The sequence below is a fragment of the Piliocolobus tephrosceles genome, chromosome 2 (genome assembly GCF_002776525.5).
Source record: "Piliocolobus tephrosceles isolate RC106 chromosome 2, ASM277652v3, whole genome shotgun sequence".
Taxonomy (NCBI): domain Eukaryota; kingdom Metazoa; phylum Chordata; class Mammalia; order Primates; family Cercopithecidae; genus Piliocolobus; species Piliocolobus tephrosceles.
In genome coordinates, this window is record NC_045435.1 from 178,906,778 (window position 1) to 178,923,550 (window position 16,773).

Below are 16,773 nucleotides of genomic sequence, written 5' to 3' on the forward strand. Positions count from 1 at the left end.
CCAGGCCTAAGACTCCAATTCTCCAGACCCAGGGTTGGGGTTGCAAAGGAAAAATGGCTGTGGATTGGGAGAGACCCTGGAATAAGTGGGATGAGCTTATTACATGGAGGAGGTGTGGGTGAGGAGGAACCCAGTTCACTTGGGCCCAGATTCCTGCAAAGACAAATGGGTTCTAAGAGAAGGGAGGGGCCCCTGGAGCTCATTTCGGTGGTTTTGTTTTATGGAGTGGGATAATAAGGGGGCCAGGATGAGTGAAGTGCTGGAAGACTGGTTCTATTATTATTATTATTATACTATATATTATATATATTATACTATATATACTATATATTATTACTATATAATATAATATATATTGATATATAATATATTGCTATATTCTAGGGTACATGTGTACAATGTGCAGGTTTGTTACATATGTATACATGTGCCATGTTGGTGTGCTGCACCCATTAACTCATCATTTACATTAGGTGTATCTCCTAATGCTATCCCTCCCCCAGCCCCTCACAGGCCCTGGTGTGTGATGTTCCCCACCCTGTGTCCAAGTGTTCTCATTGTTCAATAACCACCTATGAGTGAGAACATGCAGTGTTTGGTTTTCTGTCCTTGCGATAGTTTGCTCAGAATGATGGCTTCTAGCTTCATTCATGTCCCTACAAAGGACATGAAGTCATCCTTTTTTATGACTGCATAGTATTCCATGGTGTATACGTGCCACATTTTCTTAATCCAGTCTGTCATTGATGGACATTTGGGTTGGTTCCAAGTCTTTGCTATTGTGAATAGTGCCGCAATAAACATATGTGTGCATGTGTCTTTATAGCAGCATGATTTATAATCCTTTGGGTATATGCCCAGTAATGGCATGGCTGTGTCAAATGGTGTTTCTAGTTCTAGATCCTTGAGGAATCGCCACACTGGGAAGACTGGTACTATTGCAGGTGCAGGAGGCCAAGGTGAGGGATGAAAAGCCAGAGACAGGTCCAGAGGGGAGAGTGGGAATAAGTGGGAAGATTGCCAGCTAAGAAAATCTGAGTGAGGGCTGGGTGTGCTGGCTCATGCCTGTAATTCTAGCACTTTGGGAGGCCGAGGCGGGTGGATCACCTGAGGTCAGGAGTTCGAGACCAGCCTGGCCAACATGGTGAAACCCTGTGTCTACTAAAAATGAAAAAATTAACTGGGCATGGTGGTGCGCACCTGTAGTCCCAGTTACTGTACTCGAGGGCTGAGGCAGAAGAATTGCTTGAACCCAAGAGGTGGAGATTGCAGTGAGCCAAGATCGTGCCTCTGGGGTCCAGCCTGGGCAACAGAGTGAGGCTTTGTCTCATAAAAAAAAAAAAGAAAAGGAAAATCTGAGTGATGATGTTAGTGGGGATCTGGAAGGCTCAGAGACACAGGTGGAGTTGGAAGTGGGAGAACAGAGCGATTCTGCCTCTAGTTCAGTATCTTGCCCAACGTCAAGAGAGGGGTCTGAGAACAGGAGGGTCTGGTTCCAGCCCGTGCTGTGATCTTTCTATATTTTGGTCCGGGTCAATCAACGGGGAGCTTTTCTCTTTTCTTGCCCAGCTTTTGTCATCCATCCCGCAGGAAAAGACCCCTGTGGGTCCTGGCCCAGAAATCTCAGCCTTCAGAGGACTCTAATTCAGATCCTGCTGCCTCCTCACGAAGTCTGAATTTGTCTTAACTTTTGGCTCACATTTCTCATCTTCCAAGCAAACCAAGAACCTTTGTGCAAATCACCAAACCCTTCCCTGTCTTGCCCCACAGAACCGTGGTGGAGTCCAAACAATTCACTGTGTGGGGAATGTCCTAAAAATGGCCTCAGGCTGGGAGTCAAGTGTTGCTGTCAATCTGCTGCAAAGCAAATGACATCAGTAAGAAGGGAAGGAGAAGCCCAGTTCAGCAATGATTTCAAAATCATCACTTACTAGCAGGGTGATCTTGGGCAGGTCACCTCTCAATCTCAATTCCCTCACCTATAAAAATGGAGATTATTAGCTGTTGTGCAGGGTCATGGCGAGAAGTAAGTAAAATAATGGATGGAAAGGGCCTCACTGAGTATCTGGCTCTGTAAACCCTTGGTGAATGGGAGCCAGAGTGATGATGGCGGCTGCCTGTGTTAGGAAAGGCATTGTCTAGCGCAAGGTGTTGGTAAAGGCATAACATACCAGTGTAGGTCTGAAATTCGCTTTGCATAGGAAGAATCTTTTAAGATGGTGTTTTTGTTTTTGAGACGGAGTGTTGCTCTGTTGCTAGGCTGCAGGGAAGTGGCGCGATCTCAGCTCACTGCAACCTCCGTCTCCTGGGTTCAAGCGATTCCCCTGCCTCAGGCTCCCTGGTAGCTGGGACTACAGGCATGCGCCACCACGCCTGGCTAATTTTTTGTATTTTTAGTAGAGATGGGGTTTCACCATGTTGGCCAGGATGGTCTCGATCTCCTGACCTCGTGATCCACCCGCCTTGGCCTCTCAAGTGCTGGGATTACAGGCATGAGCCACTGTGCCCTGCCTTTTTGGAGACAGGGTCCCACTCTGTGATTCATGCAGGTCACCCAGGCTGGAGTATAGTGGTGTGATCATAGCTCACTGCAGCCTCAAACTCTTGGGCTCAAGTGATCCTCCTGCCCCAGCCTCCGGAGTAGCTGGGAATACAGGCACCCACCACCACACCTGGCTAATTTTTAATTTTTTTGTAGAGATGGAGTCTCACTATGTTGACCAGGCTGATCTCAATCTTCTGGGCTCAAAGGATCCTCCTGCCTTGGTTTTCCAAAGTGCTGGGATTACAGGCGTGAGCCACTGCACCCAGCTAGAATGGTGTTGGATTGATAGACTGGAGATGTGTTTCACCACTGACACTGGGTGGCTCCATCACAACTGATGAGGGCCATTCACTGGTCACTTTTGTGGTGAAAATAATCAGAGTCCTAGAGTTGGGAACACCTGGTCACCAAAGAAGATACACAGATAGCAAATACCCGTATGAAAATATGTTCAACACTGGCCGGGCACGGTGGCTCATACCTGTAATCCGAGCACTTTGGGAGGCCGAGACGCAAATCACAAGGTCAGGAGATCGAGACCATACTGGCTAACATGGTGAAACCCCGTCTCTACTAAAAATACAAACATAATTAGCTGGGCGTGGTGGCGGGCTCCTGCAGTCCCAGCTACTCGGGAGGCTGAGGCAGATGAATGGCGTGAACTCGGGGGGCGGAGGTTGCAGTGAGCTGAGATCGTGCCACTGCACTCCAGCCTGGGCAATAGTGCGAGACTCTGTCTCAAAAAAAAAAAAGAAAGAAAAAAGAAAATACGTTCAACACTATTCATCAGGGAAATGCACATTAAAATAACAATGAGATAACAGTGCAAACTTAATAAGAAGAATAATAAGAATACTCTTAATTATATAACTGTAGACAGGCACAGTGGCTTACACCTATAATCCCAGCACTTTGGGAGGCTGAGGCAGGTGGATCCCCTGAGTTCAGGAGTTCGAGACCACCCTGGCCAGCCTGGCCAATATGGTGAAACCCCATCTCTACTAAAAAATACAAAAAATTAGCCAGACGTGGTGGCGGGCACCTGTAATCCCAGCTACACAGGAGGCTGAGGCAGGAGAATCACTTGAATCCCGGAGGCGGATGTTGCAGTGAGCTGAAATGACGCCACTGCACTCTAGCCTGGGCAACAAGAGCAAAACTCCATCTCAAAAAGAAAAAGAAATTATATAACTCTAAGAACACTGAGAACATCAAGGATGTGAGGATATGGGTAGCAGGAATACTCATTCACTGCTGTTGAGAATGAAAAATGGTATAGTGTCTTTGGAAGACAGTTTGTCAGATTCTTATATAATTACACATACTTTTTTTTTTCAGAGTCTCTCTCTGTCACCCAGGCTGGAGTGTAAGTGGTGTGATCTCAGCTCACTACAACCTCCTCCTCCTGGGTTCAAGCTGATTCTCCTGCCTCAGCCTCCCAAGTAGCTGGGATTACAGGTATGTGCCGCCACGCCCAGCTAACTTTGTGTTTTTGGTAGAGACGGGGTTTCTTTATGTTGGTCACGCTGGTCTCAAACTCATGACCTCAGGTGATTTGCTCACCTCAGCCTCCCAAAGTGCTGGGATTATAGGTGTGAGCCACCGTGCCCGGCCAGCAAGATTTTATTATCCTTAAAATATTGGTAAATACGATAGGCTAAAATGTTACCTCAGATCACTTTTTTCATTTTCCATTATGACTGAAATTATTCCATCATGATTTATTACTAATAATTTATTACTAATTGTATTTCCTCTTCTGTATTTTTCTTTTTTCATTTTGCCTAATACTGGAGCCTTAGCATCTTTCTTATCATTTTCATAAACCACTTATGTTATAAAGATGTTCATATGATTATGAGCTCTTTCTATGTGTATAATGCTGCTCTAGGTGCTGAATATATACTATTTAACCATTACACTAAAATCTTTTTTTTAATTTAAAATTTAGTTAATCAATTTATTTTATAAGTATGAAATGTATCAAAAATTTCCATGCCATCCTTGCACAGGGGCTATGCTAATCTTCTGTGTATCATTCTAAGCATATATGTAGTCAAAGTGAATACAAGACTAAAATCTTTACACTTCTTTAGCTTGTATTCTAAAATGTGAGATAGAAATGAAATATGAAAATATAATATTTAGTATTTTAGATGGGAAGAACTGCTGAGGAGAAAAAGAAAAGCAGAATGAGGTTGATAGAATATGTCAGAAGGGGTTGAAATTTTCTTTCTTTTTTTTTTTTTTTTGAGATGGAGTTTCACTCTTGTTGCCGAGGCTGGAGTGCCATGGCACAATCTTGGCTCACCGCAACCTCTGCCTCCCAGGTTCAAGCGCTTCTCCTGCCTCAGCCTCCCGAGTAGCTGGGATTACAGGTATGCACCACCACGCCCAGCTAATTTTGTATTTTTAGTAGAGACGGGGTTTCTCCATGTTGGTTGGGCTGGTCTCAAACTTCCAGCCTCAGGTGATCCACCTGCTTTAGCCTCCCAAAGTGCTGGGATTACAGGTGTGAGCCACTGCACCTGGCCATAGGGTTTGAAATTTTCATTTGGATAGCAATGAAAGACCTCATTGGGAAAGTAACACTTAAAATAAAACTTGAAGGGAATGGGAGACCTTACTATGCATACCTGAAGGAGGAATATTGAAAACAGAGGAAACAACAAATGCAAAGCATCTGAGGTGGTAACATGCATGGCATCTTAGAGGCAAAGGCGAGAGTGGAGAGAGAGAAGGGGAGATATTGGGAAATGAAGTAAGAGTATTAAGGGTAAATCCTGTGATACCTTGACATCATTATAAGGGCACTGGCTTTTGTATGTATATAACAATTTCATTTGGATATAATTCACATACCATAAAATTCATTCTTTTAGAAGTATACAATTCAGTGGTTGTCAGTATATTCACAGAGAGGTGCAGCCATTAACACAATCAACTGTAGAACATTTTCATCATCCCGGAAAGAAACCCCATACTTGTTAGCCATCACTCGCTCTGCCCCAGGCCCATTCAACCATTAATCTACTTTCTGTCTCCATAAGTTTGCCTATCTGCACATCTCATATAAATGGAATAAGAGCTGGTCTTTTGTGACTGGCTTTTTTACTTATCACAGTGTTTCCAAGGTTAATTCATAATCTAACATGGAGCAGTACTTCATTTCTTTTTTATAGCTGAATAATATTTCATTGTATGGATATAACATATTTTGTTTGTTCATTCATCAGTTGAAGAAGATTTGGATTGTTTTCACCTTTCAACTATTATGAATAATGCTTCTTCATAGAACTTTTATACATTGGTGTACAAGTTTTTGTGTGGATAAATGTTTTTATTTCTCTTGGGAGTATACCTAAGGGTGGAATTGCTGTGTCATATGGTAACTTTGTTTGAGGAATTGTGAGACTGTTTTCCAAAGCAGCGTTTTATATTCCCACTAGCAATAGATGAGAACTCCATTTCCTCCCCATGCTCACGAGACAGCTCCCTTGCCCCACCTGCCATGTGAGAACACAACAAAAAGATGGTGACCTGTGAACCAGAAAGTGGGCCCTCATCAGACAGGGGATCTGACAGTGCTTTAGTCTTGGACTTTCTAGCCTCTGGAACTGTGAGAAATAAATTTCTGATGTTTATAAGCCCCTCAGTTATTTATGTATGTATGTATGTATGTATGTATGTATGTATGTATGTATGTATTTATTTATTTTGAGACAGAGTCTCACTCTGTCACCCAGGTTGGAGTGCAGTGGCGCACTCACGGCTCACTGCAGCCTCAACCTCCTGGGCTCAAGCAATCCTCCTACCTCAGTCTCCCTAGTAGCTGGGACTATAGGCATGCCTCACTATGCCCAGCCAATTTTTATAGTTTTGGTAGAGACAGGATCTTGCTGTGTTGCTCAGGCTGGTCTCAAATTCTTGGGATCAAGTGATCTGCCTGCCTTGGGCTCCCAAAGTGCTGTTACTTCAGGTGTGAGCCACTATGCCTGGCTCATATTTTTGTTATAGGTGCCCAAATGGAGTAAGGCAATGAGTTTTGCGATACATATCTTTATGGCAAAGTCGGCGGTCAGTTTTTATAAATTTTGCATGCATGCTTGAAAGTCGAGTTATTGGCCGGGCGCGGTGGCTCAAGCCTGTAATCCCAGCACTTTGGGAGGCCAAAGCAGGTGGATCACCTGAGGTTGGGAATTCAAGACCAGCCTGACCAACATGGGCGAAACCCTGTCTCTACTAAAAATACAAATTAGCCAGGTGTGGTGGCGCATTCCTGTAATCCCTGCTACTGGGGAGGCTGAGTCTGGAGAATCGTGTGAAGCCAGGAGGCGGAGGTTGCAGTGAGCTGATATTGCGCCATTGCACTCCAGCCTGGGCAACAAGAGCAAAACTCCATCTCAAAGAAAAAAAAAAGAAAAGAAAAGGAAGAAGAATCTCAGCCAGGCTGACTGAAAAGTAGAAAGTCAGGGTTGGAGAAAATTGGTTATTCCAGAGACAGGATTTGCTAGCTTGAATGTATGTTGGGTGGTAGCCATTTGGGGCCAGGGAGGAGGGGTGTGTGCAGAGAATGTGCCCCGAAAAATAATAACTCTTGGGTAATGGAGTATATTGGGATCTAGTAACATGGAAGGGACCACTTTTCTTTGGACTCTAGGCACTGTTTCAGGGAGACTCTGCTGCTCACCAACAGTCTTCTATAGTCATTTTAAAATGATGGTACCCAGGGTCAAACTACTGCATTTTCACTATATGGGGCTATAGTCTGGGGAGCAGGACAATATTTGAGAGCTTCATTTCTGGAACAAAGGCACTGAGATTGGCAGCCAGAATTGAGGAATGGTTCAAAAAACAGACTCATAAATCAAATAGTTACTTATGTTTCTACTGAGTAGGTACAGCAAAGATTAAGAGGCAGGATTGTTCCCCTAGCCCAACTCTAATTCCCTAATCTTGGTATTCTTTTTTTTTTTCTTTTTTGAGATGGAGTCTTGCTCTGTCGCCCAGGCTTGAGTGCAGTGTTGTGATCTTGGCTCACTGCAACCTCCGCCTCCCAGGTTCAAGTGATTCTCCTGCCTCGGCCTCCTGAGTAGCTGGGATTACAGGCGCACACCACCATGCCCAGCTAATTTTTGTATTTTTAGAAGAGATGGGGTTTCACCATGTTGGTCAGGCTGGTCTCGAACTCCTGGCCTTCGGATCCCCCCCCCCCCCCCGGCCCCAGCCTTCCAAAGTGCTGGGATTACAGGCATGCGCCACCACGCCCGGTTGGCAATCTTTATTTGGAGAATTTGAGGAAGAGATCAGTGCTCTTGTTAGTCGTATCAACCACGTACCCCTTCCATACTCTTCTTAACAATCGCAAGTGCAGTGGGATGAGGAGCTAGCTCTCCTGCTGAAGGGGCTGCTGGGAACAGAAGTAGGTGTAGGTCCTGCCAGGAAGCACAGGGAAGATGGGGGTCCAGGTAGTGCTTTCCCTCACCGCAGGCCTGTCTCAGTGCCAGAGGCAACAGTGTGCTTCTGGGGAGAGGCACGTTCATATATTTGTCTAGCATTAAGAGCTTGATTGATAGATTCATTCATATCATTTATTCTTGAACTTATGTCTTTGGGCAGTAAGGATTCTATTCTTTTTTTTTTTTTGAGGCAGAGTCTCACTCTGTCGCCCAGGCTGGAGTACAGTGGTGCGATCTCTACTCACTGCAAGCTCCGCCTCCCAGGTTCACACCATTCTCCTGCCTCAGCCTCCCGAGTAGCTGGGACTACAGGCGCCTGCCACCACGCCCAGCTAATTTTTTTGTACTTTTTAGTAGAGATGAAGTTTCACTGTGTTAGCCAGGATGGTCTCGATCTCCTGACCTCGTGATCCACCCACCTCGGCCTCCCAAAGTGCTGGGGTTACAGGCTTGAGCCACTGTGCCCGGCCGGATTCTATTCTTGTTAGCATTCTTTCATATTCCCATTTCTTCTACCTTAGTGTATCATTAGCAATTATTTGTCATTAGGCATTCAAGTGACATTGCATACTCATTCATTCTAATTTTCTGCCTCCATTTACTCAAATTTCATTTACTTATTTATTTCAACTTCAAATTTCCTTTTTTATATTTCATAACTTCCCTCAAATGTATTCGTTCATTCAAATAAAATTTAATTATTTTAAATAAATGGTTCAAAGGAGAAATACTCAAATCTCTTCATTTTGTTTTTTTGTTGTGATATGCATAAGAAAAGGGGCAAGAGGCCGGGCTCAGTGGCTCATGCCTGTAATCCCAGCACTTTGGGAGGCTGAGGCAGGCAGATCACGAGGTCAGGAGATCGAGACCATCCTGGCTAACACGGTGAAACCCCATTTCTACTAAAAACTTCAAAAAATTAGCCGGGCGTGGTGGTGGGTGCCTGTGGTTCCAGCTACTCAGGAGGCTGAGGCAAGAGAATGGCGTGAACCCGGGAGGCGGAGCTTGCAGTGAGCTGAGATGGGGCAACTGCACTCCAGCCTGGGCGACAGAGCGAGACTCCGTCTTAAAAAAAAAAAAAAAAAAGAAAAAAAAAGAAAAGGGGCAAGAAAGAAAGGCAGAAAGTGCTTCTATGGTAGATCAGATTGATCTATCTGTCACCTATCTATCTACCTATCATCCATCTCTTCATCTACCTATCATATCTATCTATCTATCTATCTATCTATCTATCTATCTATCTATCTATTATCATCTGTGTATCTATTATCTATCTCTTATCTGTCTGTCTATCTATCTATCTATCATCTACTCATCCCTCCATCCAATCTATCAATTCCTTTTTTTTTTTTGAGACGGAGTCTGGCGCCCAGGCTGGAGTGCAGTGGCCGGATCTCAGCTCACTGCAAGCTCTGCCTCCCGGGTTTACGCCATTCTCCTGCCTCAGCCTTCCGGGTGGCTGGAACTACAGGCGCCCGCCACCTCGCCCGGCTAGTTTTTTGTATTTTTTAGTAGAGACGGGGTTTCACTGTGTTAGCCAGGATGGTCTCGATCTCCTGACCTCGTGGTCCGCCCGTCTCGGCCTCCCAAAGTGCTGGGATTACAGGCTTGAGCCACCACGCCCGGCTGCAATCTATCAATTCCTAATTCCATCCACCCAGTTCCCACCTGAGACAAAGTTCCAGAGTTTTGTTATCCCCATTCTTTGAAGACCACTTGCTCCAAATCAAAAAGGTTCCTGGAAACTGGAGCTGCTCTCATGTGTTACTCAGTAGCACGTTTCCCTGTTTTGAGTTTCCTAGATTTAAGTGTGCCTGAGTCAGCAAGTCTTCTGCCTGGTCCCAGAGGCAAGAGGATCAAGCACGGGAAGAGGACCAACAACTGCACCATATTTCTTTCCACCCTCAGACTTGCCCCAGATTTTGGTTCCAGGCTCATCCCAGAAGAGTTTCACTTATATGGGTAAAGTATATCTGAATTATGCAAGTAGTCCTGGTGTCTCTGGCTAGTGGGAATCAGAATGTTTGCAGCCAGGACAGTGCCTACTTCTGCAGGCCTAGAGGAAAATGGCTCATTTTTCCCTGAAACAAATTCAACATCCATGAGATATGGATCCCAGATGCCTGAAGCCATCCATCTACTAGGGATGAGATGGTTGAGACCCGAGTAGTCACAGGGATACCCCGTGGAAAACAGTCAAAGTATACTTGCCACGATAAAGAGTGACCTCTGACTAAAATGCTCCCAGTGACTTCTGATGAGGAACTGTTGGAGTCTATTTTATTTATTTTATTTTTGAGATGGACTCTCATTCTGTCACCCAGGCTAGAGTGCAGTGGTGCTATTTCTGCTCACTGCAACATCCGCCTACCAGGTTCGAGCAATCCTCCTGCCTCAGCCTCCAGAGTAGCTGGGATTACAGGCGCCCTCCATCACGCCTGGCTAATTTTCATAGTTTTAGTAGAGGTGGGATTTCACTAATATTGGTCAGGCTGGTCTCAAATGCCTGACCTCAGGTGTTCCACCCACCTTGGCCTCCCAAAGTGCTGGGATTACAGGCGTGAGCCACCGTGCCCAGCCGTGGATTCTATTAATAGGGAGCTCAAACCCACATAAAGCTAGGGGTTAAAATTGGGGTCAGACCTTGTATTTGATCATGTTTTCTTAAATATGACATCAAAAGCTCAGACAACAAAAGATAAATTAGATAATTTGGACTTCCTTAAAGTTTAAAATTTTTGTGCATTAAAGGACATTATTGGCTAGGCACAGTAGTTCAAAGTGCAACCATTTTGGGATTGGGCCGGACGTGGTGGCTCACACCTGTAATCCCAGTACTTTGGGAGGCTGAGGCAGGAGGCTTGCTTGAGCTCAGGAGTTTGAGACTAGCCTGGTCAACATGGCGAAACCGTTTCTACAAAAATATAAAAATTAGCTGAGTATGGTGATGCATACCTGTACTCCCAGCTACTGAGGAGGCTGAGGAGGGAGGATCACCTGAGCCCAGGCTGTCGAGACTACAGTGAGCCAAGATCACACCACTGCACTCTAGTCTGGGTGACAGAGCAAGTCCCTGTCTCAGAAAACAGACAAACACACACCAGGAAAAGCTCAGTTGACCAGGACTCAACCAGAATCCTCGACTTCTTTAGTTTCCTTATAAATCAAACAAAAAACCTAAGTGCAAACCCAATGCTTTAGAAGGTCGAAGCAGGAGGATTGCTTGAGGCCAGGAGTTGGAGACCAGCCTGGGCAACATAGGTACCTCTACAAAATATATACGTATATATTAGGCGGGCTCTGACAAACTGCATCTTCTTCATATGCCACTCAGACATGCCCCCAGCTGCTCCCTTATGAGCAGAGGCTGGAGAAGCCTTCCAGCCACTAACTGCTGACGCTGTGTTGTATCCTAGCTCTCCTTTTTGGGCCGTCACAGGGTTTTGGGGGTGATGGTGGAGGTGGTGGAGGTTGGGGTCCAGACTTGTTGGGGTCAGTAGGAGGGCCAGGCCATACATGTCCCAGACTACTTGGGGGGTACAATGAGGGATGGGCTGTGAGGTGAACAGGATTCATCCCTGAAAATAATCTGCCTCAAGGCACAGAAATCCCCACCTGGCCAGAGACCTGGGCCATTTCCTCCCACCAGTGATTCTCTAACTGTAATACGGGGACAGCCTGGCTAGGATGAGGCTATTAGGGTTGGGTCTGTCCTGAGGTTGAAGGGATGTGGCCAGAAGGATTAAGATGATTAACCAAGTATCCATCCCATTGCGGTAACTGAATTTGCCCTTCAGTTACACTTGCCCTCCTCTTGATCTCATACTGATATATTTGTTCATAATACAAAAATAATGCATATTTCATTCTTCAGACGTTGAAAAAAAATACTTGTATGTTAACTTTTATTCCTTGGATGCATAGAAGAAATTAAGTGGTGTCCCCTGTTGTCACCTGATTAGGAGGAACTGTTGGGATTAATCTCCAAGAAAGAGTGCTGCAGACTGGCTAAGCTGATATTGGGTGCTTGGAGGGAAAGGAAGACAGGCCTTTGTGGCAGAAAAAAGCCATCAGGGGCTCAAAAGAAGATAGGGTCATGGGGGCTGGGTGCAGTGGCTCACGCCTATAATCCCAGCACTTTGGGAGGCTGAGGCAGGCGGATCACAAGGTCAGGAGATGGAGACCATCCTGGCTAACATGGTGAAACCCTGTCTCTACTTAAACTACAAAAAAATTAGCTGGGCGTGGTGGCAGGCGCCTGTAGTCCCAGCTGCTGGGGAGGCTGAGGCAGGAGAATGGCGTGAACCTGGGAGGCGGAGCTTGCAGTGAGCCAAGATCATGCCATTGCACTCCAGCCTGGGCGACAGAGCGAGACTCCGTCTCAAACAAAAAAAAATAGGGACATGGGAGCTGACCTCGCTAAAGGGCTACCTACTATATGAAACCTTAGGCTTTTTTGCATTACGGTGTTGCGACATAGAGCTAACGTTCAATATGAAAAAAGAGGAGTGATGAGATTTGTTATTCTTTCAACATTACACATAAGTTTTTCTTGTTTCAAGGAATCCTGATGCCAGTGATGACTTCATGTCTAATTTTAATTACCATTAGTATCTCACCGTGGTTGACTACACTGAACTTTACTATCCTCAGACAAGGTGCCTAACCTTTCTCCACTCCTTGCCTCTGACCTCACTGTTCCGTTTGCCTTGGCATCAGTCCTTACTTGATGCTTTCTTCATCTGGCAAATATGGCTGGCAAATAGCTTCTGTCCTCAGAAGCCTTTCTTCGTTCCAGCAAACAGAAATAGGTGTGATTTCTATTATTTTATAGAACTGTGGTCAAATCTCACTTATTCAATATTACACTAAATTAAAATTATCTCATTTTACTGTAAAATGCTGTTCAACTCTTATTTTACATTTTATGCTAGATTATAATAAATTCCTCACATCTTTATGTCCTTCCCTGGACTGTGAATTGGTGCCCTGAGAATCTAGACGCTTTATATTCACCTTAAAATCCCATCATCCAGTAGGGTGTTGGATAGGTAGGAGAAGTTCAGGAAATCTTGTCAGATAATTGAATGAATTTCATGTAGCCACAGAAAAGTTCTGTTTTGGAAAATAAATTGAAACAATATTTTAGCAGGGTAATTTGACAATATATGTTTCAAATTTAAACTGTTCACATCCTTTGACCAAGAGATTTCCTCCTGGGAATCTGAGCTATGAACAATCCTCCTACGTGAAAATTCATTCAATTTGGCTGCTTTAGCTTCATTTATCTGGTTGTGATCATATAGTAGAGGTATGCCATGCTTTGTTACATTTTATATTCAACCATTTTCATTTACCACTTCACAGTCTTCATAAACTTAAATTTTGTGACAATATAAATGGTTCATATGGTGTCTATTCCTTGGTTAGCTTAGCTGTTCTCATATTGTGGAATAGAATTTGTTATTCTTTCAACATTACACATATATTATCCAGTGATCACCTTTACATATAAAGGTTTTTGTGTTGTTAGGAAAACAAAGTGAATGTTGGATTGCCCAATTATTTCTTGACTCTTTTTTTTTTGAGACGGAGTCTCACTCTGTTGCCCAGGCTGAAGTGCAGTGGTGCAATCTCGGCTCATCACAACCTCCGCCTCCCAGGTTCAAGAGATTCTCCTGCCTCAGCCTCCCGAGCAGCTGGGACTACAGGCACGCGCCACCGTGCCTGGCTAAGTTTTGTATTTTTAGTAGAGAGGGAGTTTTACTATGTTGGCCAGGCTGGTCTCGAACCTCTGACCTCGTGATCCGCCTGCCTCGGCCTCCCAAAGTGCTGGGATTACAGGCGTGAGCCACTGCACCCAGCCTTTTTCCTTCAACTTTTAAGTTCTGGGGTGCATGTGCAGGATGTGCAGGTTTGTTACATAGGTGAGGTGTGCCGTGGTGGTTTGCTGCACAGATCAACCCATCATCTAGGTATTAAGCCCAGCATCCATTAGCTATTCTTCCTGCTGCGCTCTCTCCCGCTCCCCACCCTGACAGGCCGCAGTGTGTGCTGTTCCCCACAATGTGTCCACGTGTTCTCATCGTCCAGCTCCCACTTATAAGTCAGAACATGCGGTGTTTGGCTTTCTGTTCCTTTGTTAGTTTGTCGAGGATAACAGCTCCATCCATGTCCCTGTAAAGGACATGATCTCATTCCTTTTTATGGCTGCACATTTCTTGACTCTTGGTATATATAATCTTTGAGGTTTTTATTCTCTTTTAAAGCATTTGTGAATATGATGAGGTAAAAAAGTATCTCAGGTTTTGTTTTGCATTTTATTGTTTGCTAGAAAGATTGAGCTTTATTCCATTATCATTTATTACTAATTGCATTTCCTATCTGAGGAACTGTATTTTCTTATGTACCTTTCACACACATGACACTAAAGTGTTTTTCTTGTTTTTGTTTTTGCTTTTTTTGAAACAGAGTTTTGCTCTTATTGCCCAGGCTGGAGTGCAATGGGGCAATCTCACTTCACTGCAACCTCTGCCTCCCAGATTCAAGCAATTCTCCTGCCCCAGTCACTCAAGTAGCTGAGATACAGGTATGTGCCACCCCATCCAGCTAATTTTGTATTTTCAGTAGAGACGGGGTTTCACTATGTTGGTCAGGCTGGTCTCAAACTCCTGACCTCAGGTAATCCACCTGCCTTGGCTTCCCAAAGTGCTGGGATTACAGGCCTGAACTGCTGTGCCCAGCCTCTTATTTCATATAAGCTAATTTATGCAAGATATTCATTTAGCAAATAATTTTGAGCTCTTCCATGTGTGGGACATTGCTTTAGGTGCTAAGAAGAGTTAACAAACAAGCAAACATTTTTCATTCATAGAATTTAAATCCTAATGTGTGGGACAGATAAGTAAAACAGGATTTCAGTATTTTAGGTAGTGAGAACTACTTTTCAGTTAATAGTTTGATTCTTTTTGTGATTTTTTCTTCTATTTAAAAAATCACGGGCCGGGCATGGTGGCTCACGCCTGTAATCCCAGCACTTTGGGAGGCCGAGGCAGGCAGATCACGAGGTCAGCAGATCGAGACCATCCTGGCTAACACGGTGAAAACCCGTCTCTACTAAAAAATACAAAAAATTAGCCGGGTGAGGTGGTGGGCACCTGTAGTCCCAGCTACTTGGGAGGCTGAGGCAGGAGAATGGCGTAAACACGGGAGGTGGAGCTTGCAGTGAGCTGAGATCTTGCCACTGCACTCTCGCCTGGGTGACAAAGTGAGACTCTGTCTCAAAAAAAATTAAATAAATAAAAATAAAAAACCAAAAAAATTAAAAAATTATGTTCTATATTTTTAGAGTTTTTTGTTTAACTTTAACCTATAAAACTTAGAGTCATAAGACTTTAATGTGGAACCCTTTGGTTCTGATCATTCTTCTATTTGTTCTGTATTTTATTATTGAAGAATATTTAATTCTACCTCATGTTTATGTACTTTCCAAGTAATACAATTTATTCATTTTATTTAGTTTTAGTTTAGAAATACATAGTTACTAATATTTTGCTTCATTCTTCTATCTCATACCTTCCAGGATCATTTATGATATTCATCACTAAGCCTTGATGTTTTATAAATAAAATTCAAAACGCTTTTTTTTAAGTAGAAAAAAATGCATTAACTGAGAATCCTTAAGACTATAAAGATACTGAATTCCAATAGATAATTTTTTCTTTGTGAAGCCCTTCCTCAGTGCACTGATAGCTAATAAGGAAAAAGCGGAAAAAAAGACTGAACAGTAACATTTTAAAAAGATACCTGGCCGGGCGCGGTGGCTCACTCCTGTAATCCCAGCACTTTGGGAGGCCGAGGCAGGCAGATCACCTGAGGTCGGGAGTTTGAGACCAGCCTGACCAACATAAAGAAACCGTTTCTACTAAAAATTCAAAATTAGCCGGGCATGGTGGCGCATGCCTGTAATCCCAGCTACTCAGGAGGCTGAGGCAAGAGAATCGCTTGAAACCTAGAGGTGGAGGTTGCCCTGAGCCAAGATGGCGCCATTGCACTCCAGCGTGGGCAACAAGACTGAAACTCCATCTCAAAAAAAAAGGCTGGGCACGGTGGCTCAAGCCTGTAATCCCAGCACTTTGGGAGGCCGGGACGTGTGGATCACGAGGTCAGGAGTTCAAGACCATCCTGGCTAAAACGGTGAAACCCCGTCTCTACTAAAAAATACAAAAAGCTAGCCGGGTGAGGTGGCTGGCGCCTGTAGTCCCAGCTACTCGGGAGGGGAGAATGGCGTAAACCCCAGAGGCGGAGCTTGCAGTGAGCTGAGATCCGGTCACTGCACTCCAGTCCGGGCGACAGAGCGAGACTCCGTCTCAAATAAAAAAGGCCAGATGTGGTGGCTCACACCTGTAATCCCAGCACTTTGGTAGGCTGAGGTGAGAGGATCGCTTGAGCCCAGGAGGTCGAGGCTGTAGTGAGCTGTGATTGTGCCACTGCACTCCAGACTGGGGGAACAGTGAGACCCTCAGTAAAGAAAATAAAAAATAAAAAAGATGGACTTTATTAAACTGTATACAATATTTTTTTGGATAAATGCTTTAATATTTATTTTTACTTTTTTTTGAGACGGAGTCTTACTCTGTCACTCAGGCTGGAGTGCAGCAGCGTGATATTGGCCCACTGCAACCTCTACTTCCCAGGTTCAAGTGATTCTCTTACCTCAGCCTCCTGAGTAGCTGGGATTACAGGGGCATGCCACCACATCTAGGTAAT

General features: G+C 44.4%; 1 non-coding gene across 1 annotated transcript; it reads right to left on the minus strand.

Annotated features, from left to right (window-relative positions):
• Positions 1-4,512: 4,512 nt before the first annotated feature.
• On the minus strand, positions 4,513-4,614 carry LOC111544381. Its single transcript, XR_002732136.1, has one exon. It is a non-coding gene; the product is annotated as a U6 spliceosomal RNA (small nuclear RNA).
• Positions 4,615-16,773: the final 12,159 nt, after the last annotated feature.